Source organism: Solanum dulcamara, chromosome 1 (genome assembly GCF_947179165.1).
Source record: "Solanum dulcamara chromosome 1, daSolDulc1.2, whole genome shotgun sequence".
NCBI classification, from domain to species: Eukaryota; Viridiplantae; Streptophyta; class Magnoliopsida; order Solanales; family Solanaceae; genus Solanum; species Solanum dulcamara.
Genome location: NC_077237.1, coordinates 60,921,820 through 60,947,321, shown reverse-complemented (window position 1 = coordinate 60,947,321; position 25,502 = coordinate 60,921,820). Strand labels below are relative to the sequence as shown.

Here is a 25,502-nt window from a genome sequence, read left to right as displayed (position 1 = left end):
TACTTCACTTTACAAGATATTTTGTTCATGCACCTCATGTTCATGCTTATTATTTCCTTTTTTCTCATGTTATGCATATTTCTCACATACTTAGTACATTCTATGTACTAACACATACTTTTAACTATATTGTTTCATAATATAAGTCATGATGCTCTCGCCCATACAGGTGGCTAGTTCCGCTTTATATTAGAGTTTTGCTATTTTGGTGAGTCCTCATGTTTCAAGGGTGAATATGCTATGTTATTTCTTCATGCTAGACTATTTCACTTTACTATGTTTTGGGTGAGATAGGGCTTGTCCTACAGCCCCGTCTAAGTTTAGTAGAGGTATTGTCCGACTAGAAGAGTATGTTTAATTCATTTGGCTAATATGTTTGAATTCTCTTATATTCGAGATTCTATATGTTGATACTATCTTCCATGTTTAAAGTTTACTTTCATTTCATTCTATGTATTTCTTGTTTTCTATGCTAAGAGGCTTGGTTGGATTCCCTCATGATTCTAATCATCGTGACACATTTAGGGTCTAGCTTGGGTGGTGATAGGACTCATTCTGGGACGCCATCAAAGAACTACCAATGAAATTGAACTAATATCTTGTAGCAACATCTGTGTCCTTCTACTTAATGATTGCCCCCTCCTTAATCCATGAGGGCATAGCATTACTCAACAATAGGGCAAGCAACCTCTTCAAACCATCTAGAAAACCCAACAACTTGTCCACCAAAAGAGTAGCGACCTTGCATAGTGCAATCCAGAGCATCATTTATGTCGACTTCACTTTATAACACCTTATTTCCTTGGACCTCAATAATAGTACTAGGGTAGTGGTGAACCCCTTTCTATTCCCTTTTGGAAACAACTTTGCATACCATTCATAAAACTCCTAACCCATGTCGAAACATATAAGTTTTAGGGTTTGGTGAACTTCTCAAACCTGGGAATTTAATTATGTGCCAGATTTTTAGATACATATCCAACAAATATATGTGGACAACCACTTCTCCACTAGAATAGTACACAACCCTACTACCTTTTGATGATTCATAGAATGAGGTGCTACTATGAGAAGTACCTATGGGACAACACTAGCTCGATTCTTTTTTTTTGGACTATGCCTCTCGAATAGGACTGTGCATCGGGGTTGTGGAACCCTTATTTTATTCATTATTGAACCCTGACCATGATTACTCTAATGACCCTGTGATATCACTATCATCAGCACCTTCAGAAATCTTCTTATTTCTCTTGCCGCTCATACGCACAAAGTTGTATTGAGCAGTCTTAGGATGTTCTACTTGTTCTAAGATAATAACATACTTGGATTTCTTTTGGGATGGAGGAGGATTATGTGGTAGGGAATCTATCGAGGAATATACTTTGAGTGAAGCATACTTTTAATACATATCATAAGATAAACAAATTGTGGGTGAAGGATCGGGGAACATAAAAGAAAAATTAAGAGAAACTTCAGCTGGTGCTTGCGAAAATGACTAGATATGTCGTTGAGTGAGATTCAAAGAACTGCAAGGTCATCAACATAATAATCAAAGGCTCCCCTGCCCAAACGCAGGCAACTCAACTATGGATGGAACACAACATCGACTAGCCAATACTCGGTATGCTGCAAGGTTATCCCTAAAATTTTAGAGGCTCCCCAGCACAAACTCAAGCAATAGGCAATGGGTTGAAAAAAGCGGCGATGCGTTGAGCTCACTGATGGAACTTGTCAAACATGCTCAACCAAAGGCCCCTCATCTTCATCAAATTTTCAACGCGAATACCCCATGATTTAACAATTAAGCCCAAAATACACTCAATTCTAACCTACACACAAAGATTCAACAATTTAGGGTACTCACACTTCCCCCTTTATTAGTTCAAACTCATCAAAACAACGATTTATCCTTAAGAAATATGTCACACAATCCATCATTGGGCCAAATGAAGTAGCTTGGTCAAATTTTGGGTGACGTAGAATGTAACACCCCAATTTTATTTCTATGTTTTTTTTTCTAAAAGATTTCCATGAGATCCATGTTATCTATGAATTTCTATGTGAGTAGTGATGGTTGAAAATAGGTCAAGGGATTTAGAGGGAGTTGGAGGGCAAATAATGGGTCATGGTAATCAACCTACTTGCATAAGCTATTGATTGGGATGTCTTACATAATTAAGCTACTTGAGTACACGTCGCGCTTAAGAATAAAGGATTACATAGGTTCTTAAAGTGAGATGACATTACGAATCCACGAAAGAGGGAAAAAGAGGCAACGCACCTACTTGAAATAAGTAGGTGATACACCTACTTGGACCATATAGGTGACTCACCTACTTGGACCAAGTAGGTGACACACCTACTTGGGGTGGAACCCACGCTGCCATGTGGTAGCTTTAGATTAGGCGCATGGATGAGGTGGAGCCCTAGAGTGTGGACACGTGTCACCCCTAGGGGCTTCCATGTGTCACCTTCTAAGGAGATGTATATATGTATTTCTTGATGACTGAGAATTCATTTTCTTCAGCCTTACACTTAGATATTTGAGAGGAAATTTTAGAGAGCAGGAGAGAGTAGCTACGACCCTTGTTCTTTCCAAGGTAAGCTCTCTGATTTCACTCCGTAAATTAATTATATAAGGTATTCTTTGGTTAAGTAACGGTGTTTAACAACATAAACTTTATAGTTGGGGAAGCGAGGATGTTCTTTTTCTTGTTAGCAAACTCGTTTTTGGATGGGTCTGCCGTTAGTAATATTAGTATAACTCTTTGTGTAAAGATTCATTTTGAGTGATTCAGGATGTTTTAGAAATATATTTCATACGGCTATAACTTTTATTAGTTCTAAAACCCAGTTTTGATTTGATTTGGATCTTTCCCATCTTGACTTTGGATTTACATTTCGTCTTGATGATGGGGGTTTCGTCCATTCTCGAGTACGAGTGGAAAGCCAATTTCCACATGGTTCTTGATTCTATTGATATTGGGTGACGACCCTTCTTGATATGACCTTCGGTCCTTATTGATTTCGGGGCTTCGGTCTATTTTGATATTGATTGTGCTTAGTGTGAAGGCATGACGTACCTATTGGGCAAAATTGATTATTTGACAACTATTTTGAATTGAATTATAAGTTTCTTGATACTTGAGCCTTCGAATATTGATATTGATTTTGAAACTCTTCAAGGTTTTGTATTCGATACTTTGATATACTTGTTCACTTGGGCTTACTTTTACCTTATTGAGCCACCTGCGATGAACCAGGAAGTTGAAGAATTTAATGGCTCCAAGCCTAATATTTTTACACCACTACGCTTTATGCTTAGCGATAGTTATTTTCTATCGTAAGTAATGTGAAGGATGAGGTATGAAGATGGCCATTTAGATTAGACTTTTGGAGCCCTTGTGAAGATCACATCTACATATGCATCGAGTTTTTGTAAATATTTTGGGAGACTTGTACATGATATATATGGCTTGTGAAAATAAAACTATGTGCTTGTAACTTGAATAGGGTGACTAGTTTTGCTATTTTGGAGTGTGCTTTTTGTCATGACCCAACCTCGTGGGCTGCGACTGGGGTCCTACCTGGACCCCCGTGTACCTATCTATCGACTATAGCCAAATTGGACTATGTATAACGTGATACTATTCACAAAAACCTCAATAAGTTAAAATGTTTTCATGTCCATATAGCCTTTGAGATATAATAACCAAACACATGAACCCAGTGGGTGATAAAATATTCATGCACGTGTAGCCTCTTTCATTAGCATCATGTCATAAAAGGGAAAGCCAATCGACAAGGCTGCTACAACATAATAGCTTTTACAATATATCACATAGGCATAACCGAAATAAACTCCTAAACAACCCACACACATATGTCTACAGACTTCTAAGAATAGGAACGACATCATATGGCAGGACAGGGCCCCTGTCGTACCCCTGCATAAACAAATATATACATCGCAGGACCAGTACCCAAAAGCTAGGCTCCAAAATAGTGGAGCACTTCCAACATAGCTAAGCGGAAATCCTAAGCTGGTGGATCTCCAAAATGAACATCTATACCTGCGGGCATGAAACGCAGCCCCCCAGAGAAAGGGGGGTCAGTACGATACATGTACTGAGTATATAAGCATACATAATTGAGACAACAACTGAAACAGGGATACAGGAAACCAAGTATAGCATTTAATAGGGTACTAAACCTGCATCTCATAAAATAAAATCATGTATACCATTATCACATACCGTATCCGGCCCACTCAAGGACTCGGTATTACAAACACATCATCTATTATGATAGGCATATGCATATTATTAGCATTGTGGGACGTACATCCCGATTTATGTATATAGCACACACCTGCCGAGGAACAATGGCCTGATCCATATGTCACATGATAATGCCGAGGTACGACGGTCCGATCCATATATTATATGATAATGCCGAGGTACGATGGCCCGATCCGTATAATGCATAATAATGCTGAGGTACGATGGCCTGATCCGTATAATGAATAATAATGCTAAGGTACGATGTCCCGATCCGTATAATGTATAATAATACCGAGGTACGATGGCCCGATCCGTATAATGCATAACCTGTCGTGGAACATACGACCCGATCCTTACATAGAAAAATATGCTGAGGTACGTCCGGCCCGATCCATATATATATCATAATGCATATACGTGCACGCAAAACTCTGTAACATACCAAACCTCCCTTAGATATCCTCATAAAGCATGTTCAAGAGCCCCTAGGTATAGGAGCTTACACATCCCAATACTATTCAACCTATAGGAGGCTTAAGGGTCGTAGTTCAACTACTTCAAGGCCCTTATCATTCAAAAGTGGGTACAAGTCATGAGTTACATCCAGAATCTATGAATGGGGCTATATCCAAATCCATGTACTATAGAACCTTTAGTCTAGTCTTTCTCAAGGCAGGAAAAGATAAGCTTTACATGCACCACTTCTTATCACATGGAAGACTTGAAAAGTAATGACTCAACTTGTTACAGGAGTTCTAATCAGTAGGAAGTGAACAAGAGTCTTAACTCACCCTCAGAGTTTTCAGAGTGGAATAACTTAAAACTTAATATATATAATAATTACATCTAAGTCGTGCCAAAGGAGAGGAAGAATAACTTTACATACACTACTTCTCAGTATATAGAATACTTGAGGAATGGAAGCTTAACTACTTTAAGAGTCTTAACATTCAACTGTGAACACGGATTATGAATCATGAACCATGTTCAGAGCTCATGAATAGAGTTACCCCAAGCTTTATACACATATCACTTGTCACTTAGATCTAACACATGCCCAAAAGAAAGAACAGATAGGGTTTACATATTTATACCAAAACATGCCAAAAGAAAGAATAGCTTTACATACTTATGCCAAGATCATGCCAAAAGAAAGCTTCACATACCTCTTATGAGCTACTCTTTATCCCATTCACCTCGTCATCCTTTGAACCTATTCAACATGAAAGTAATATGAAGATCAACCACTCTTAACTTTCCAGCATCTTAGTTTGCACCTTAGTATTCATGGAAACTATTTCCTTGTTTGTCTCCTTAACTGGTTCTTTAATTAGTTAAGGCGTTAACGAAAATTGGGCAGCACCTCTCCTATAATGTTCCCTATCCAAATTTCTAATTAGCTCCTTAAACACTACAGACAACCAAAAACAACAACCTACAACACATGTATAAGCAGTTCACACCAACATAATACAACACAAACTGCAAATGACTCGCTCGAAACTACGATACCAAAATAGGGTTTCTACTTTCCATTTTGCAAAACCTTTAACTATACGAAATGGGGGGTTGGGTGGATACAACCAGAAACTCCCACACCCCTTTTAGTATACTTTTAGTCCCTGAAATACAACACCACAACCTGCAGCACCACCCCATAAGCACAACACCTTGCTTCGACTACAATTCAACTATAGCGACTCCAATTTTGTTTTTACGTCCAGCACTTACATGAAGTTCTTACACTTCCAGAAGCATAAAAGATGTATAAAACACCCTATGATAACACCATAAACTTCAAACTGAAATGAAAGACCTTACCTTCCCTGAGATTGGCCAAAACTAGCCAAAACCTAGCCTCGGAAGTTCCTTAGAGTGCTGAAAAGTAGTGTACTATTTGTGTCACGTTTTTGCTGCTCCAAATAGAAATATTTCACTATTAAACACCATTATATCACCATAGGATACCTTAAATAATTAATTTACGAAACAAAATTGTGCCTTACCTCTTTCTTGGCTCAAACCCGTAGCTTGATTTACACGAACATGTGTAGGAGCTTAAAGTAGCTCCGAATATGCCTTAGCATCGCCATACTAGTCTGCACGTAAACCTGTATCATTTCTTACTTCCTTCATCTAATGTTAATGCTCCACTATAGCTTTTGTCCTTAGTACTGATTGTACCTTAAAGGTTTTTCTTTAAACCATCTTATACCTTCTCTTAATGTATTTGAGTATGGCAGTTACATGGCTACTACCGACCTCTTTTATCAAGTAATCACTTGGTTTTACTCTGGCATACCTCCATTCGTAGGTTGCATAAATTCTTTTGCAAAGCTACATCCCCTATACCAAAGGGTCTTATCATCTTTCACGGTGGAATAACATATCCACAATACTTCTTTATACCACAATGCCATGCAAGGCCAATGTATACATACATCCATATCATCTCATGTCACAGCCGCATAGGGATTCCTAGGAGGTTACCCATCCTAGTACCACTCTCGCCCAAGCACGCTTAACCTTGGAGTTTTGATGGGATCCAGTGCGTTAGTGCTGGTATGATTGCATCCTGCCCCGTGGGGTGTATAGCTACCAAAGAAGATGATGACCCAGCAGCAAATCTGGTAGGCCAAGCTGCACCTCTCAAGTTACCCTTATATCCTCATTACACGGACCACATCCTATCTTTAGCCACTTTCTCACTAGGCTTTACTTATTTTCATAACGATCCTCGTTATATTAACATCACATCCTATTCGTATTCTATCCCATAGTATAATACTTCTTAACCTTTTCCACAATCCTTACTATGGGTTACTTACCCTTCTTAGTTAGTCTTATCCCTGTGTATCAATTCTATCGGTGCCTCAATATATCATTCTATCCAGAACTACCGGTCTTCTCTATATCATTTTACTAGGATCACAAGTCTTTTCCAACTTCGGTTTACTATATCAATACCGACCTCCTAGTTTTTATTGCCATCAACTTATCAATTAACTTATTTCTCGAGTTCAGCCATACTCGTAGTCTATCCAAATTCCATCATTATTGTGGGAACGACCTTTGAATACATACCACAGCCTTGTATCTCATTCTCTTCTTATTTCTAGGAAAATTTGGGCAAAGTTTCCTCTGTATTTCTTACTATCTCAATACCTGCACACAGAAAATACCAACAATGCCTCACAGAGCACACATATATATATTCGTATTGTATCATATCGTAGCCACCCAGGGAACACATATATATTCATATCATCTCATATCGCAGCCACACAGGGCACCCATAATTCGCAGTATGAAAATGGACTTACCTCGTATGTCCACTCAAACTGCACCTATTGCACTTTCTTGTATACTTTTCCTTTCATTTTTCAGCTTTATATATCAATCATACTGCAATGCCTTACCTGACATAGGTCCTTCGTGCCTTTTCTTACCTACGTGCTTTGTAACTTCCAATATTGTCAGTCACCTCTTTCTATCGATGTTGTCCTTCTGCTGAAATCACAAGTTAGTATGAGGAATTTCATTTCCTATGGCTCGGCTCTATTGCATGATCTTAGATATGAAAGAAAGTAACATCCTAAATGTTTTGTAGCCTCATGTCTATAGATGTGGTGCACAACACATTGATAAACAAGACTCTACTAGACACGGTCTGTAGACATTCCAAGGACAAACTGCTCTAATACCACTTCTGTTACGACCCAACCCCGTGGACCGCGACTGGGGTTCTACCTGGACCCCTGTGTACCTATCTATCGACTATAGTCAAATTGGACTATGTATAACGTGATACTGCTCACAAAAACCTCAATTGGTTAAAAAAATTTCATGTCCATATAGCCTTCTAGATATAGGAACCAAACACATAAACCTAGTGGGTGATAAAATATTCATACACGTGTAGCCTCTTTCATTTGCATCATGTCATGAAAGGGAAAGCCAGCCGAGAAGTCTTCCACAACATAATAGCTTTTACAACATATTGCATAGGGATAACCGAAATAAGCTCCTAAACAACCCACACACATATGTCTACAGAATTCTAAGAATAGAAATGACATCATCTAGCGGGACAGGGCCCCTGCCGTACCCCTGCATAAATAAATATATACATCGCAGGACCATTACCCAAAAGCTAGGCTCCGAAATAGTGGAACACTTCCAACATAGCTAAGCAAAAATCCTAAGCTGGTGAATCTCCGAAATGAACATTTATACCTACGGGCATGAAATGCATCCCCCCCAAAGAAAGGGGGTTCAGTACAATACATGTACTGAGTATATAAGCATACATAACTGAGACAACAACTGAAACAAGGATGCAGGAAACCAAGTATAGCATTTAATAGGGTACTATACCTGCATCTCATAAAATAAAGTGATGTATACAATTATCATGTACCGTATCCGGCCTGCTCGAGGACTCGGTGTTACAAACACATCATCTATCATGATAGACATATGCATATTATTAGCACTGTGGGATGTACAACCCGATTTATGTATATAACACACACCTACCAAGGAACAATGGCCCAATCCATATGTCACATGATAATGCCTAGGTACGACGTCCCAATCCATATATTACATAATTATGCCGAGGTACGATGGCCCAATCCGTATAATGCATAATAATGCCGAGGTATGATGGACCAATCCGTATAATGCATAATAATGCCGAGGTACGACGGCCCGATCCGTAAAATGCATAACCTGTCGTGGAATGTACGACCCGGTCCTTAAATAGCAAAATATGCCGAGGTACGTCCGGCCCGATCCATATATATATCATAATGCATATACGTGCACGCAAAACTCTGTAACATATGAAACCTGCCTTAGATATCCTCATAAAGCATGTTCAAGAGCCCCTAGGTATAGGAGCTTACACATCCCAACACTATTCAACCTATAGGAGGCTCAAGGGTCGTAGTTCAACTACTTCAAGACTCTTATCATTCAAAAGTGGGTACAAGTCATGAGTTACATCTAGAATCTATGAATGGGGCTATATCCAAATCCATGTCCTATAGAACCTTTAGTCTAGTCTTTCTCGAGGCAGGAAAAGACAAGCTTTACATGCACCACTTCCTATCACATAGAAGACTTGAAAAGTAATAACTTGACTTGTTACAGGAGTTCTAATCAGTAGGAAGTGAATAAGAGTCTTAACTCACCCTCAGAGTTTTAAGAGTGGAATAACTTAAAACTTAATATATATAATAATTACATCTAAGTCGTGCCAAAGGAGAGGAAGAATAACTTTACATACACTACTTCTCAGTATATAGAATACTTGAGGAATGGAAGCTTAACTACTTTAAGAGTCTTAACATTCAACTGTGAACACGGATTATGAATCATGAACCATGTTCAGAGCTCATGAATAGAGTTACCCCAAGCTTCATACACATATCACTTGTCACTTAGATCTAACACATGCCCAAATGAAAGAACATATAGTGTTTACATATTTATAGCAAAACATGCCAAAAGAAAGAATAGCTTTACATACTTGTGCCAAAAACATGCCAAAAGAAAGCTTCACATACCTCTTATGAGTTACTCTTTATCCCATTCGCCTCGTCGTCCTTTGAATCTATTCAACATGAAAGTAATACAAATATCAACCACTCTTAACTTTCCAGCATCTTAGGTTGCACCTTAGTATTCATGGAACCTATTTCCTTGTTCGTCTCCTTAATTGGTTCTTTAATTAGTTAAGGCGTTAACGAAAATTGGGCAGCACCTCTCCTACAATGTTCCCTATCCAAATTTCCAATTAGCTCCTTAAACACTACAGCCAACCAACAAAAACAACCTGAAGCACATGTATAAGCAGTTCACACCAACATAATACAACACAAACTGCAAATGACTCGCTCGAAACCACGATACCAAAATAGGGTTTCTAGTTTCCATTTTGCAAAACCTTTAACTATACAAAACGGGGGGTCGGGTGGATACAACCAGAAGCTCCCACACCTCTTTTAGTATAAATTTAGGCCCTGAAACACAACACCACTACCTGAAGCACCACGCCATAAGCACAACGCCTTGCTTCGACTACAATTCAACTATAGTGACTCCAATTTTGGTTTTACGTCCAGCACTTACATAAAGTTCTTACACTTCCAGCAGCATAAAATATGTATAAAACACCCTATGATAACACCATAAACTTCAAACTGAAAGGAAAGACTTTACCTTCCCCGAAATTTGCCAAAACTAGCCAAAACCTAGCCTCGGAAGTTCCTTAGAGTGCTGAAAAGTAGTGGACTGTTTGTGTCACGTTTTTGCTGCTCCAAATAGAAATTTTTCAGTATTAAACACCGTCATATCACCGTAGGATACCTTAAATAATTATTTTACGGAACGAAATCGTGCCTTACCTCTTTCTTGGCTCAAACCTGTAGCTAGTCTCTCTTTTTCTCTAGCTTTGTCTAGCTTTTTTTTTACCAAGTATAGATGCTGAAATGAACAAGTAGTCAGCAATATATACTTATATACACCTCCTTAGAAGTGACCACCTCAATCATGCACCCAATCCAAAACTGCCATGTGGCAGCATGGGCCCCACCTCAAGTAGGTGTGTCACCTACTTGGTCGAAGTAGGTGCATCACCTACTTAGTCAAAGTAGGTGCATCACCTTCTTGCTTTCGAGTAGGTGCTACGCCTCCTCTTGCCTTTCCCATGGGTTCGTAATCTTGTCTTACTTTAGGAGCTTATGTAATCCTTGCTACGTAAGCTCAACATGTACTCCAGTGGCTTAGTTATATAAGTAGTCCAAGTTGGTAGCTTACGTAAGTAAGTCGAGTCCTATGACTTGTTAGTTTGGCCTCCAACTCGTTTCAAATCCTTATAGACCTATTTCCAACCTTCACTCTTACGGGGCATCACGTCCTCCCTTACTTAGAGTGATTTAGTCATGTTATAGATAATCTGTGTCACGGGACAACTTTCAAGAAGCTTAAGAAGGCGTTCCGAAGCATAAAGGTACGGGGTATAACACTTTTAACTCAATTCATGCATGTACTATGTTTATATGTTGGTTTGTCATTTTGCACAAAGGCGGATAATAGTTTTGTAATAACTACTGATTCAAGTTTTGTGTGTTTTATGGATCCACAATGATGTTGACTATTTATGATTTTTTTTAAAAAAAGTAAAACTAACTTTTGTTTCACAAGTGGCATCCTACCAAAGGGGGTGCTACACAGTCTTCACCCAACAATAAACCACTCATTCAAACTCACAATTTGCAGAATTAAAAAAATAAGCACCATCACACCCATTTACCCACTCATATTCATAAAAACCCCACACTAATTTCAGTCTTAACTCACTTAACATTTCTATGAAAATATAAATTAAGCATAATCAATCACGATAACATCAAACTCATTCAATATTAACAAAACTCATTGGAAAATTTAAATCAGTTTGAACAAACTTAATCAATGTATATAAAAACCAACCTCAAGTGGATATAATGGACATAGCAGGAGAATCAAAGTGATAGAAATCCACAAGCACAATGTTGAAGTATAATGAGATCTTTATGAATCAAAATCAAGTAACTAATATTGTATGAATGAGAAGAGAGAAAAACTTGAACTAATATCTAAAGTTTGAATTCAAAAGTTCAAAAGACCCTTAGCTTTTCAGTGCGCATGAAATTCAGCAAGGTCGACTAATGTCACCAAATAGATTTGGTGACATAACGAGTGAGCCAATGCTCTTCAAGACTTTAGAAAGTTCTATTGGTTTTGGGGACAATTGGCAATGCTCCTTCAATCATCAAAATAGAGATTGGCGACTAGCCCAATCGGCCAAAGCTTTCTACAAACTACAACGACATCAGTAATTTTCTCAAAAGTTGCAATGCTAGTGGGTGATCACTAGGATCTTTGGTGATGTGCCGAATAGGTAATATCATTACCTTTATGATTGATTCTTTCAATATTCAACTCCATCTTGCACATCTAATAGACGTTATTAAAAACAACATAAAGCAAACTTTGAGTTTCCTCCAAAAAAGTGCCTTACTTTATGTCGTGTCAAGACATCGGCATTCATATCAAGCATTATCTAAGTACATCATATCAAAAGTGGTCATAGTTGGTTTTTCACCAAAATAGAACTTAAGTTGTTCACCATACATCATGAATTTAGAACTATTATCATTCTCAACTTTAGTACAAATGGCTACATTTGAGGCCTTATATGGTAAGAGGTGTAGGTCTCTTATTTGTTGGTTTTAAGTTAGTGAAGTTTCCTTGATAGTACACAAGTTGGTACATAAGGCTATCAAGAAGCTTAGATTGATTAGAGAAAGGTTGAAGACTGCATAGAGTCGACAAAAGTCCTATTCAAATGTGAGGAGAAGGGAACTTGAACTTGAGTTTAATAATATAGTTTACATGAAAATTTCGCCCATGAAGGGTGTGATGCATTTTCAAAAGAAAGGGAAGCTTAGTCCCTTCTATGTCTGTCCATATCAGATTTTGAGGCAGATTGGCAAGCTGGCATACGAGTTGGATTTGCCTTCTGAGTTGGCATTGGTGCACCGGTCTTTCATGTGTATTTGTTGAGGAAGTTTGTTGGTAATCCTAGCTCTATTGTGCCTTTAGACAGTATTGGTGTGGAAGAGAGTCTTTCATATGAGGAGGTTCTGATTAAAATCTTAAATCGATAAGTTATAAAGTTGAGGAATAAGGAAATAGCTTTAGTTATGGTGTTATGGAGGAACCAAGATGTTGAACGTGCTTCATGGGATGCCGAAGCTGATATGATATCACGAAATCCTTATCTCTTTCCTTTCCTTCCAAATTGAAGTATTGAGATCCTTTATGATCCACACCATCCAAGTCATGTATTTCAATCATTCTCATGTTTACATATGCATTCATATTCATGAAATGAGTTTTAAAGTTATGTTTTAGCTTGGGATTGAATATTCCATGTTTTATGCATTTTCTATATGTTTTTCATTCATGTTGGGATGTTGTGTCTTTCTTACTCTATACATGCTAGATTGAGTCTCATTCGAGGAGGAATATTCCCAAATAAGAGATATTATAATACCCTGGAAGTTGGAAAGTTTGATAGCAAAGCTTAAAAGGGGAACATGGGAATTGCATCTCTTTGGGAACCAGGTGGACTCCACGGGCCAAGAAGAGGCAGCGTGGTCCATCCCTAGAGAATTAGGAAGTTGGGTGAATGTTCATGAAGGGTTTCATGGCTTATGATGGACCCCATGGACTATAATTCCTTCTGTTAACTCAACCCCCAAGACTCTTTAGTAGGATGAGGACCACGATAGGGACCACAACCCATGATAGGCACAACAAGTTGTGGTGGGCCCCATAGAAGTCACTCTTCGAACCCAGTCCAATCTCTCCTCACCAAGATCACCACCACGGGCTATAGTGACCTTCACATACCATGGTGGCACTTCTATGCAGGTGCCCAATTCCGTTAAGTTAGGGGTATTTTGGTTTTTTCCTCATAGACTCATTAATGATTGTGATGGTTTTAGGGGGATTATTCCTTCCTATTAACTAGCCTAATCCCTCCTAATACTCTCATTCTCACCCTAACACCCAAATCCTAAAATCTTCTCTCTAAATTTCTCTCTCAATGGTCTTCTTCTTCCTCAAGCTAATTCCAAGAGAAAGCAAGTCAATTATCCAAGTCAAGATAAAATTATGGCTTCTGAAGTCTAAGGTATGTGGAAATTCATCCATGGGTCACTTTATCGATGGAGTCCCATGTTTTTCTCAAATTCTGTTTTATGAAGTCTTTTCCTAAAGCCCTAGTTTCCATGGAATTGCATTGGGTATTCTTAATTATAATTTATTTTATGGTTATTGATTATATTATGCATAAGTTTTATTTTATTTTATGATTTCAAGTATAATTTCAATGACTCATGCCACATGATATTTTCAAGTATGTTTTCAAGGAATTATGATCATGAATTTCAAGGAATTTCAATGAATATTTATGAATAATTATCATGGCCTATGAATGACTCATGAAAGATTATGAATCATGTTTCAATAATGTTTCAAGCAATTAATTATAGTGTGAAAGGTAATTTTCACACAATCATGTTAAAGAGGTTAATGGACGTTCTCACCAACTCATGGATTCTTATGAATCAATCATGTTAATGAGTTATTCTTATGATTATTTTTATGATGAGGATTGATATATGTTACTATCTTCTTGATAATGTTAATGACTATAATTTATGAATTTCGTTGGGATAATGACTAAGAACTGGGAGGACTTTAAGATGGGGTTTTGTTCGGTAGCCAAAGCAGCTTCCCAAGAAAATTCTATTAGCAACCTTTAGTACCTAACTACGTTGCCCACGTAAGATTAAATTTTCAATGTGGCATGGCTAGTTGATCTAAAAATAGCTTAATTTTAAAAAGAGGTCCAATCACGGAGTATATCTTTGCAAGTAGCCTCCCCCTTCTCGATGTGGAGTACATCAGATTTCCATGTTATAGCTCGCATGGTCTTAAATATCAGCTAAAGGTCCTATCCCACACCAAGGTATATGAAAATGTATAAAATCCTTATGATCATGTTTTGATGCATTGACCACATGATTATGATGATTTAAGGTTTCAAAGTTTTACTCATGCTTTGAGATATTGGTCATGCATCTTATGTTCATATTGATTATGTCCTATTTTCATTGTTAATGCATACTTCTAACATACTTAGTGCATTTCATGTACTAACGCATATTTTTTCCTATATTATATCATGATGTATGATCTGATGATCACGCTACCCCTCCCATTCGTGGCTAGATCTTATTACCATTTTCACTTGTGGTGAGTCCTTATGATTCTAGAATGTGTAAGTTTACTTTTCTTTATATTCTTATGAATTTTTAATTTTTATATTCGGTGAGCTAGGAGATTGTCTTATGCCTCCATCTAGATTAGTAGAGGTATGTTGGATGTCATGGAGTCTATGTTGTCTTTTTATTTCGATTTTGAGACTTGTTCCTTGTATTTGACTTTTCATTCTAAGACTTTATTTCTATATCTATGTCTTAGCTTTATTTCTTTACTTATCTTATATATGCTCATGAATAATATGCTAAGAGGCTTGATTGGTGTCCCTTGAGATTTGAATCTTTGTGTTACACCTAGGGCCTAGATTGGGTCATGAAAAACTTGGTATCAGAGCACAGGGTTTAAAGTGTTCAGGAGTCTAACATGCGTCATCCAGTAAAGTCTTGTTCATCAATGTGAAGAGAACCACATTTATAAATAGGAGGCTATAAGGCATTTTAGGAAAAACATCATTTTTTCATGATCTTATCGTGCGATAGAGTTAAACTCTAAGTCTTCTCCCTCTAATGCTTTCTTTTTATGATTTTAGAAATATGCTTCTATGAAGAAATCCCATCCGAAGGAATGCTGTTGAGGAGAAACAAGCTCAAAATTACCCATTAAATGTGAAAGTCTCTCATGTGGTGTCTTGGGCCATATTTTAAGTTCTTTTCCAAGTCATAGTCTCTCAAGCTAATAGGGAAGTGGTAGCTTCTCTGAACCCATTGATTGGAAGGAATTCAAGAGTGCTTTCTTTTATTGGTTCTTTCCTTTGGATTTGAGAGAAGCTAAGGTATAGGAGTTCATCAATTTGTGACAAGGTAATATGAGTGTGAGAGAGTATGCCCTCAAGTTCATTAAGTTGTAAAAATATACTTCTTTTATCATTGTTGATCCAAGGAAACGTATGAGTAACTTTGTTTCCGGTGTATCTGCTTTGATGTTCAAAAAATATAGAACCACCATTCTTAACACGGATATGGACATCTCTAAGCTTATGACACATGGCAAATAAATAGAAAAGCAGAAGCTAAAAAAAGATCTAGAAGGGAGTCTAAGAGTGATCGAACTGGTGGTGGAAATTCCTCTTATGGTAAGTCCAAAAATAGTGGTCATCCTCAGTTTTGTCAAAAGTATTTAGGCAAAAAAAATTCAAACACTCCAGCTCCAAAGTTTGATAAACATAGGGCGCCTAATCCTAATGTTCAAGGAGGAGCTTTGAGTCATCAATTCATCCTACATGAAAGAAGTGTGGAAGGAACCACAAGGGTAAATGCTTGGTGGAATTTGATGTATGCTATAGGTGTGGAAAGTTGGGTCATCAAGCAATGGATTGTAGTGGTGGTGCTAGACCCTAGGTTCAAACTCAGGTTGCCCGCCATTCGGATAAGTATGGTACTACTTCATGTGGCGATCATGCCAAAACAAATTATATGTCCTTCAAACTCGTCAGGAGTTAGAAGATTCAGTCGATGTGGTGAATGGTATGTTGAAAGTATTTGACTAAGATGTTTATGCATTTTTATATCTGGGTGTTACTCTATCATTTGTTACTCCTTACCTTTTTATGAAATTTATTGTTAGTCCTGAGATCTTTAGATCCTTCTTAGGTCTATACTCTTATTGATGATTCAGGTATGGCTAAAAGAGTCTATTGAAATTGCCCAATTTAAGTTCTCCAAAAAATCACCTTAGTTGATCTTGTAGAGCTTGATATGAATGATTTTTATGTTATTACCAGTATGGATTGGCTTTAAGCATATTATGCTTCTAGATGTTGTAGGACCCGTGTGGTAAAGTTTCTGTTTTCTAATAAGCTATACCTAGAATGGAAAGGTAGTAATTCCATGTTTGAAGGTCAATTAATCTCATTCCTTAAAGTTCAAAAAATAATTTCCAAAGATTGCATCTATTATCTAGTCCGGGTTAGGGATACAAATTCATAAACATCTACTCTTGAGTCAATTTCTATTGTTAATGAGTTTCCAAAAGTCTTCCCTAATAACCTCCCAAGTATCCTTTCCAAAAAGGAATTAGACTTTAGTGTCGATTTTCTCCCTAATCCCCAATGTATCTCTATTCCACCTTATCTAATGGTCTGGCAGAATTGAAAGAGTTGAAGGATCAGCTAAAAGATTTGTTGGATAAAGGGTTTCATTTTGTCAGAAAGAAGGATGGTTCTCTCCGCATGTGTATTGACTATCAACAATTTTACAAGGTCATAATTAAAAATAAGTATACCATTCCAAGGATTGATGACTTGTTCGGTTAACTTCAAGGATAAAGCTACTTTTCAAATATTATTCTTCGATTGAGTTATAATCAACCCCAACTAAGAGATGGTGACATTCAAAAGATAGCTTTTAAAACTCGATATGGTCACTGAGAATTATTTATTATGTCTTTTGGTGTAACGAATACTTCTGCATCTTTTATTGATTTGATGAACAGTTTATTCAAGCAATATTTGGATATATTTATATCTGTGTTCATCGATGATATTTTGGTTTACTCTCGAAGTGAGGAGGAGCGTGTTGATCATTTGAGGATTATCTTGTAAATTTGCAAGGACCGCATGTTATTTGCTAAGTTTAGAAAGTGTGAGTTTTAGTTGAAATAAGTTGCTTTCCTTGGCCATATTATTTTTGGTGAGGGTATTAGGTTTGATCCTAAGAAGATCAAAGCAGTCATGAATTATCCTAACCAGTTATTATAAACTATTTATGGAAGGTATTTCTTCCATTGCATCACCCTTGACTACTCTGACTTAATAAAAGATCTAATTCTGATGGAGTGAGGCATGTGAGAAGAGCTTCTAAGAGTCAAAATATAGGCTTACTTCTACTCCGATGTTGAATTTGTCGGAAGGTTATGATGGATTTGTTGTTTATTGTGATGCTTCAAAAGTTTTTCTTGGTTGTGTCTTGATGCAAAAGGTAAGGTGATAGCCTATGCTTCTAGGCAACTCAAGGTGTGTGTAAAGAACTATCTGACTCATGAATTGGAGTTAGCAATAATGGTTTTTTCTTTGAAGATTTGGAGACACTACCTTTTGGTTTCCATGTTGATGTATTCACAGATCACAAGAGTTTGCAATATGTGTTCAACCAAAAGTATTTAAATCTTTTCCAAAGGATATGGCTTGAGTTGTTGAAGGATTATGATATGAGTATGTTATACCATCCAGTAAATATGAATGTGGTTGTCGATGCTCTTAGTAGATTGTCTATGAATAGTATTTCCTATGTTGAGGATGCAAAGAAAGAGTTAGTCCGTGATGTTTATAGATTAGCCCGTATGGGTGTTCGCTTGGTTAATCCGAGGATATTGGTGTTGTTGTTCAATATTGTACTAAATCGTCTCTTGTGGCGGATGTTAAGGACAAGCAAGATAATGATTCTACTTTGGTTGAGTTGAAGAAATAGGTTGCCGAAAAAGCCATTGAGGATTTCTCCTAAGGGGGAGATGGTGTTTTGAGATATCAAGGTCGTTTGTGTGTTTTTGATGTCGATGGCTTGAGGGAAATGATATTTTACAAAGTTCATAGCTCGTAGTATTCTATTCATCCAGGTTCAACAAAGATGTATAGAGATTTGAGGGATGTATTGGTCGAAGGGTATGAAGAGGGATATTGCAAAGTTTTTGGCAAAATGTCATAATTTTCAAAATGTGAAGGTTGAGCATCAAAAATTGGGAGGTTTAGATCAATATATAGAGATTCCTACTTGGAAGTAGAAATCCTTGAATATGAACTTCATTAAAGGTTTTCCTCGTATCCATAGGCAACATGATTTGATTTGAGTTCTCATTGACTGAATGACTAAGTTAGCTCATTGTTTTTCTATTAAGACTTCTTATTCATTAGAAGAATATGCTTGATTGTATATCCAAGAGTTGTTTAATATTTATGGTGTTCCACTATCAAACATTTCAGACCGAGGTACTCAGTTTACATCTCTATTTTGGTGATCTTCCCAAAAAGGTCTTGGTACTCATATTAATCTTAGTACAACTTTTCACCCTCAGATCAATGGCCAAGCCGAGAGTACTATTCAGACTTTGGAGGACATATTGAGAGCCCGTGACATTAACTTTAAAGGTAACTAGGATGATCATTTTCTATTGATAGAGTTCACCTATAATAATAGTTATCATTTGAGCATATAATTGGTTCCATTTAAGGCCTTACATGGTAGGAAGTGTAGGTCTCCCATTGGTTGGTTTGAAGTTGGTGAAGTTGCCATGATAGGACTCGAGTTGGTACATAAGGCTACATAAAAGATTAGATTGATTAGAGAAAGGTTGAAGGGTGCCCAGAGTCGATAAAAGTCCTATTTAGATGTGAGTAGAAGGGAAGTTGAATTTGAGGTTGATGATTGGGTTTACATGAAAATTTCATCCATTAAGGGTGTGATGCATTTTGTCAAGAAAGGGAAGCTTAGTCACCACTATGTTGGTCCATATCAGATTTTGAGGTAGATTGGCAAGGTAGCATATAAGTTGGATTTGCCTTCTAAGCTAGCATCGATGCATCCGGTGTTCCACGTGTCTTTGTTGAGGAAGTTTGTTGGTAATACTAGCTCCATTGTGCCTTTGGACAGAATTGGTGTGAAAGAAAGTCTTTCATATGAGGAGGTTCTAGTTGAGATCTTAAACCGACAAGTTAAAAAGTAGAGGAACAAGGAAATAGGTTCAATTAAGGTGTCATTGAAGAACCAAGAGGTTGAAGGTGCTACATTGGAAGCCGAAGTTGATATGTTGTCATGATATCCACATCTATTTCCTTCCTTTCCTAATTGAGGTATTGACATCCTTCATGATACACTCCATCCAATTCATGTATTTTAGCCATTGTTTTCATATGCATTCATGTTCATGAAATGAGTTTTAAAATCATGTTTTAGCTTGGGATTGAATATTCCATGTTTTATTCACTTTTGATATGTTTTTGCATTCATGTTGGGCTTCTATGTCTCTTTCCTATTCTATTCATGCTAGCTTGAATCCCATTAGAGGACAAATGTTCCCAATGAGGAGATATTTTAAGACCTCGGACGTTGGAAGGATGGAAAGCAAAGTTTAAAAGGGGAAACATGGAAATTGTTGCTTTTTGGGCACCAGGTGGACTTTACAGAACCCTTCAGGGGCCATGAGGAGGACCACAGGCTGTGAAGAGGTACCGTACTCTACCTCAGGAGAATTTGGAAGTTTGGTGAAGGTACAATGGGGTTCATGGCTTATGGTGGAGCCCACAGACCATAATCCCTTCCGTGAACTTGACACCCAAAGACTCTTGAGTAGGGTGAGGACCACGATAGGGACCAAGAACTGTGGTGACCTTGTGGTGGCCCCCGTGGGAATCACCCTCCAATCCATTCCAAGCCCTCCTAAACACGACCACAACCACGGGCTATAGTAAGCTTCACAAACAGTAGTGGCCTTTTCGTGCATGTGCCTGACTCAATTAAGTTAGGGGTATTTCTATTTACTCATCAATAAATGTGGAAGATTTTGGGGTGTTTATTCCAACATATTAACTACCCTAAGCCCTCCTAATACTCTCATTCTCATCCTAACACCCAAATTCTAAAATCTTCTATCTTAAATTCTCTCTGTAGGGTCTTCTTCTTCCTTAACTAAATTTCAAGGGAAATCAAGTCGAGTCTCCAAGTCAAGAGAAAATTAGGGATTCTAAAGTATAAGGTATGTGGTAATTCATCCATGGGTCCCTTCACCCATGGAGTCCCAAGGTTTTCTCAAATTCTCTTTTATGAATTCCTCTTCTAAAGCCCTGGTTTTCATGGAATTGCATTGGGTCTTCTTAATTATGATTTATCTTATGGTTATTGATTAGATTTTGGATAAATTTCATTATATTGCATGATTTCAAGTAGAATTTCAATAACCCTGCCATATGATTATTTCAAGTATGTTTTCAAGGAATTATAATCATGAATTTCAAGGGATTTCAATGAATGATTATGAATAAATATCAAGGTCTAGGAACGACTCATGAAAGGTTATGAATGATATTTCAATGATGTTTTAAGCAAGTAATTATTGTATGAAAGGTAATTCCCACACAATCATTTTAAAGAGGTGAAAGGATATTCTCACCAACTCATGGATTCTATTGAATCAATCATGTTAATAAACTACTTTTACGATTATTTTTATGATGAGGATTGATATCTTTTATTGTCTTTCCTTATGATGTTAATGTCTATGATTTTGTGACTTCCATTGGGATAATTACCAAGCACCGAGATGACTTTAAGGTGGGTTTTGATCTGGTAGCCAAAGTAGCTACCTTAGGGAATCCTAGTTGAAACTTTAGTCCCTAACTATGTTGCCCACGTAGGTTTAAAGTGCCAATATGGCATGGCTAGTAGATCCACAAATAGCTCAATGTTAAAGAAAGGTCCCATCGTGGAGTCTACCTTGGAAAGTAGCCTTCCCCTTCTCGATGCGAGAGTACACCATATTTTATGTTATAGCTCACATGGTCTTAAATATCGATTAAAGGTCCTATCCTAAACCAAGGTATATGGAAAGGTATAAAGTCCTTATGATGATGTTTTGATGCATTGAACACATGATTATGATGTTTAACTAGTTTCAAGGTTTTACTCATGTTTTAAGATATTGGTCATTCATCTTATGTTCATAATTATTATGTCCTATTTTCATTGTTCATGTATACTTCTCATAACTTAGTATATTTCATGTACTAACGCATACTTTTTCCTACATTGTATCAAAATGTAGGGTCCGATGATCACTCCCCCCACCTCTCGTTCATGGCTAGAGCTTATTACCATTTTCAGTTGTGGGGAGTCCTCATGATTCAAGGATGTGGAAGTTTACTTTTCCTTATGTTCTTATTAATTTTTATCATTTATATTGGTTGAGCTAGGATCTTGTCTTATGCCCCCATCTAGATTAGTAGAGGCATGTTGGATGTCATGGAGTCTATGTTGTCTTTTTATTTTGATTTTGAATCCTTTTCTCTTTTATTGATACTTTTCATGTTGAGACTTTATTTCCTCATCTATGCCTTGGATTTATTGCTTTACTTACCTTATGCATGCTCATGAATTATATGATAAGAGGCTTGGTTAGGGTCTCTCAAAATTCTAATCACCGTGTCACACCTAGGGCATAGCTTGGGTTGTGACAATTATGCTTATCTCCATTTTTAGTCAACAAAAAATCAAACATTCAGTTAAATAAATGAGATCCCCCATCACTAATGATCGCGCAAGGGGTACTAAATCTTGTTAAAATATACCACTTGAGGAATTGAATCACACTTATCCCTTAATTGGTCGGAAAGGCCACTGTCTTTACCCACTTAGAGATATAATCCACTGCCACCAAGATATATTTTTTCCCATAAGAGCTCACAAATGGAACCATAAAATCGATACCCCATACATCACATAATTCAACCTCACGAATGGGATTAAGAGGTAATATGATGTCAGGACACACCTACATGCCTTTGAGAATGCATACAAGTTTTGAAAAGAGCATAGGCATCTTGGTACAAAAATGGCCAATTATACCCACGTTGAATAACTTTCGAAGTCAGTTGCATCCACTATGGTGCCCACTAATAATAGATGCATGAAAAGCCTCAAGAATCAAGAATCGCTCCAACTTCCACTTCTGGAACACACCTCCAGATCACAAGATTAGAACATTCATGAAATAAATACGGTTCAACCCAATAGCACCTTTTGGCATCAAAGATAAACCAGTTACTTTGGTATGGATTTAAGACCTGGGACAATATACCACAAAAAATATAGTTTGCATAATCTGCATACAAGGAGCAAAATAATTGATGAAACCATCATACCTTCGTTGGGAAAGGGCTCATCAATGTCCTTTTTGCCAAAACAACCACATTGTATTAAGGAGGGAGTTGTTTTTCAATGACTTCTACCCTAGATTTGTCTACTTTGGTGCCTTTACCCAAATTTGTTGTCCTCAAGAAGAATTTCTTCTTTTACCATGAAGTGGCATTTTTCCAGATTGAAAACAAGATTTATTTCAGCAAACCTCTATAAGAATTTATCCAACTGATCAAGACATGTTTCAAAGGTATAACTCACCACAAAAAATTCACCCATGAACACTTCCATGGTTTCATCCACCATATCCAAAAAAATTGTATACACCTTTGAAAAGTGGCGGGTGCATTATATAACCCAAAAGGCATTCTTTTGAAAGTGAAGGTGCCATAAGGACATGTAAAAGTAGTATTTTCTTGATCATCAAGGGCAATTGAGATTTGATTTTAATTGGAGTAACCATCAAGAAAGAAATACCAAACCCTTGCTACTAGTCAGTCCAACATTTGGTCCATGAAGGGCATAGGAAAATGGTTGTTCTTGGTCCAAGAATTCAATTTTGATACTCCAACAAACCCTCCCTCCAATGACCGTCCTCATTAGAATGAGTTCATTCTTTTCATTCGGATTCATGGTGATTTCTCCCTTTTTAGGCACACATTTTACAGCACTAACCCATTTACTATCTGCAATTGGGTAGACAACACCCACATCAAGCCACTTAATAATTTCCTTTTTGACAACTTCTTGCATAGAAGGATTCGATCTCCTTTGGTACTTAATGCTAGGCTTATAGTCACTAGACAATTGATTTTTATTGGTACACAATCTGGGAGGAATCCCATTTATATCCGCTATAGTTAAACCCACAACTTTTGTGAACTTTTTCTACACACTCACAAGTGCTTCAACTTTCCAATCCGACAAATGAGCGGCGAAAATAATGGGAAAGGTGCAATTACCACCTTAGAATACATATAAAGATGAGAAGAAAGAATTTTCAATTCTAACCTTGAAGGTTCTTCAATTAAAGGTTTTGCGGGTGGACTTTCTCTTTTATTTCAAATTAATATCAAGCTTCATGAGGTTATTAGGATAAGTACCTAAACACGTAAGAGCAGTCACAACTTCATCATAAACTTGAATTTTCTTCCCATCATAGTTCAAAAAAAGAGTTGCTAATGATTCATCAACACATAAGATTTCTCGAACACTTGCAACCGCCTCATAAATCACATGATCGCCAACACAACTTGGAGTTCACTTGGTTTCTTCATTGATTTACAAATATTGAAAGTTATTTCTTAATTATTCACCTGTAATTTTAGCTTACCACTTTTAACATCTACGAAAGTCCTTTTGGTAGACAAAAATGGTCTACCCAAGATAATTTATATCTCCATATGTATCTCACAATTGATGATAACAAAGTCAGCTAGAAAAATAAATTTATCCACCTTCACCAAAATATCATATAGAATCACGATTGGCCTATTTATTAATTGATCATACCTGAGAAGTCTCATAGTAGTTGGTTATGGAACTCCAAACCCAAGTTTCTTAAATATTGCAAGAGGCATCAGGTTGATGATTTCCTGATATCACACAAGGCTTTTGAAAATTTAAATATCCCAATTATTCATGGGGTTGTGAATGCTCTGGGGTTTTCTTTTTTTACCATCAAATTACTATATATTATTGAACTACAATGATGTGATACCCCCATGTTTGTAAACTACACGGTCCACTTCTTTTTCACTAAGTCTTTCATGAACTTAGCGTATCCAGGCATTCGAGCAAGGCTTCCACCAAAGAGATATTCACCGAGAGAGTTTTGAACATAGACAAAAGGTTTTTAAATTTTACCTCTCCCTCTTTCTTTTTCATCCTTTGAAGAAATGGAGAGGTAATTTTGAATAATGGCTTCATAGTTGATGGAGTAGCTACATCCCCCATAATTAGACCATTATAACTCTAAGGTTTAACATATTTTGGTTTGGTTCCAACCATTTTTTGACCATCAACAGTCACTTCTTCGAGATTTCCTCTTTATCAATCAATTTTGCCTTGCCCTTAGCTTCAATAACACAAAATTATTTTACCACATAACTCTCTACATAGTTTCCACTCCTTTTAAAAATTTCCATGCATTAAGTAGTATAATTCTTCAAATTTGCAACTTATCACTTTGGAGGTCTTCTTTTGCCCCGAATTTTAATGGGCTAAAGTATGCCCAATTTGAGTTTTCCGATTTTAATACGACTTTTAAGGTAATGACAGAATAGGTTGTTACAAATACAAAGGATAAGGTGGTAAGTAGTGCATTAACTAGGAAGTTGTCAAAAGAATAAATACTCAAAAAAGAGGCCAAAGAAGAAAAGATGGCATAGTTGATAATAGTAGTGGAAATATGGACCAAACATGTGATGGGTTCCACAACATAGAAGGTAAATGTGTAACTTTTAATGATCAATGG

The 25,502-nt window shown here is 37.1% G+C and overlaps 1 pseudogene; it reads right to left on the bottom strand.

The window, feature by feature from the left end:
- Window positions 1-6,738: 6,738 nt before the first annotated feature.
- Window positions 6,739-6,859, bottom strand: LOC129904816 (5S ribosomal RNA; annotated as a pseudogene).
- Between the last annotated feature and the right edge of the window lie 18,643 nt (window positions 6,860-25,502).